Genomic DNA, 2636 nt, shown 5'->3' on the forward strand with positions numbered 1-2636 from the left:
CTGTCCTAACTTGACAGTAAAATGTTCTTTCCCTTTTTCTTTGTGTTCTTACTCTTTTTTTGGGCCAAATGCTACCTTCTTAGGCCTTTGTACCTCTTCAATCCCTACCCCACAATCAACACGTTTTTGTAACTGTGATCTTTTTACTTTCTTAGAACATGAACATAGTTTGTGATTATGTATTTCATCATTTACCATTTACTGTCTCTATCATTAGATTGTTATTTTAGGCTCCCAAAAAACATATATTGAATGAATACTGACTATAATTATTCATTTAAATATTATAAAAAGATGGTAAAAATACATTTATTTTTAAACTCAAACCCTTTCATTTAACAATAACATAAACAGCTCTCTGCTCCTGGTAATAATTAAACTGAAGATATAACATCATTCAAGTAGCTGCAAGATACTCAAGAAGCAGAAAAAGACTGAGAGACTTCATCTCTGGACTCCTTGGTAGTCTGACAGTGGAAAGTCCTTATCACTGTCCCCTCACCTCCTCTGCCAGTGGAAGGTCCTTGTCACTGTCCAACGGAAGGTCCTTGTCACTGGTGGTCTGCCAGTGGAAGGTCCTTGTCACTGTCCCCTCACCTCCTCTAGCCCCGAGGAGCCCTATAAGTCTCAGTTATGCGTGAGTGCATCTCCACCCACATTGGCCAGGCTGGTGTCCAGATTGGCATTGCCTGCTGGGAGCTCTACTCCCTGGAACATGGCATCCAGCCCAATGGCCAGATGCCAAGTGAAAAGACCATTGGGATGGGAGATGACTCCTTTAACACCTTCTTCAGTGATATAGGCCCTGGCAAGCATGTGCCCAGGGCAGTCTTTGTAGACCTGGAATCCACAGTCATTGATAAACTTTGCACTGGTACCTACTACCAGCTCTTTCATCCTGAGCAGCTCATTACAGGCAAGGAAGATGCTTCCAATAACTATGTCCATGAACACTACACCATTGGCAGGGAGATCACTGACCTTGTCTTAGGCCAATTTTGTAAACTGACTGACCAGTACACAGGTCTTCAAGGCTTCTTGATTTTCCACAGCTTTGGTGGGAGAACTGGTTCTGGGTTCACCTCCCTGCTGACGAAACGTCTCTCTGTTGATTATGGCAAGAAATCCAAGCTGCAGTTCTCCATTTACCCAGCTCCCCAGGTTTCCACAACGGTAGTTGAGCCCTACAGCTCCATCCTCACCACCTGCACCACCTTGGATCACTCTGATTGTGCCTTCATGGTTGACAACGAGGCCACATTCAGCATCTGTTGTAGAAACCTCAATATTGAGCTCCCAACCTACATTAACCTTGACCACCTTATAGATTGTGTCTTCCATCACGCTTCCCTCAGGTTTGATGGAACCCTGAATGTTGATCTGATCTAATTCCAAACCAATTTCATGCCTTATCCCCACATCCACTTCCCTCTGGCCACACATACCCCTGTCGTCTCTGCTGAGAAAGCCTACCTTGAACAGCTTGCTATAGCAGAGCTCACCAGTGCGTGCGTTGAGCCAGCCAACCAGATGTTGAAGTGTGACCCCGTCATGGTAAATTCATGGCTTGCTGCCTATTTTCCCATGGTGACATGGTTCCCAAAGATACCAATGCTGCCATTGCCACCATCAAGAGCAAGCGTACCACCCAGTTTGTGGTCTGGTGCCCCACTGGCTCCAAAGTTGTCATTAATTACGAGCCTCCCATTGTAGTAGCTTGTGGAGACCTGGCCAGAGTGCAGTGAGCTATGTGCATGCTCAGCAACACTACAGCTGTTGCTGAGACCCGGCTCACCTGGACCACAAGCGTGACCTGATGTCTGCCTGGCATGCCTTTGTTCACCGGGACATGGGTGCGGGCAGAGGGCACGGCTGCCCTTGAGAAGGGTCAGGAGGAAGTCAGGGCAGACAGTGCTGAGGGAGGGGATGAGGGGAAGACTATTTGTCTGCTGCAATGTTACACTCTGGTGTCCTGGGACTCTTATTTCTGTTGTTCTATGAAGTCCATTGTGATATAACTTGTCAATAAAAGTGATGTTATTTAAAAAAAAAGCACAAGCCCCGCTGGGCTTGGCTCAGCGGTTGAGCATCGACCTAGGATCCAGACGATTGGGGTTCGATTCCTGGTCAGGGCACATGCCCGGGTTGCAGGCTGCAGCCGATCAATGACTCTCTCATTGATGTTTCTATCTCTCTCTCTCCCTCTCCTTTCCTCTCTCTGAAATCAATAAAGATATATTTTAAAAAAATAATAATAATAATTTTAAAAAAAAACAACACAAAAAAACAATAACATAAACATTCATATAGTCAAACTGGTATTTGAATGTAGTCATAGAAAAACTTGGAAAATAAAATCATTAATAAATAAAGACATAAAATTATGCTTCATACATTTACATTATAGTAAAATGACTATAAACTCGCTACACATTTTCTAATAGGTCCTAATGTGCATTTTCTTTATTGCTTGAGACTATGCAAAGCTTCCATAGAATACAAAAGAGATGAAATGAATGACACTCAAACATGTTAAGCAAAGAAAACGTATCTGATAGGACTTGATGGACACAGATAAAGTAAAGCAGAGCATACGAGTGCTGCCTGTGGATAAAGGATAAAGATACTAAATTTAC

At 43.7% G+C, this 2636-nt stretch overlaps 1 pseudogene across 1 annotated transcript; it reads left to right on the forward strand.

The window, feature by feature from the left end:
• Positions 1-633: 633 nt before the first annotated feature.
• On the forward strand, positions 634-2018 carry LOC308557522 (tubulin alpha-1C chain pseudogene; annotated as a pseudogene). The gene has a single exon. The product of its transcript is annotated as a tubulin alpha-1C chain pseudogene (transcript).
• The last annotated feature ends 618 nt before the right edge of the window (positions 2019-2636 follow it).

The sequence above is a fragment of the Miniopterus schreibersii genome (assembly GCF_964146895.1).
Source record: "Miniopterus schreibersii genome assembly, chromosome: 5".
Taxonomy (NCBI): domain Eukaryota; kingdom Metazoa; phylum Chordata; class Mammalia; order Chiroptera; family Miniopteridae; genus Miniopterus; species Miniopterus schreibersii.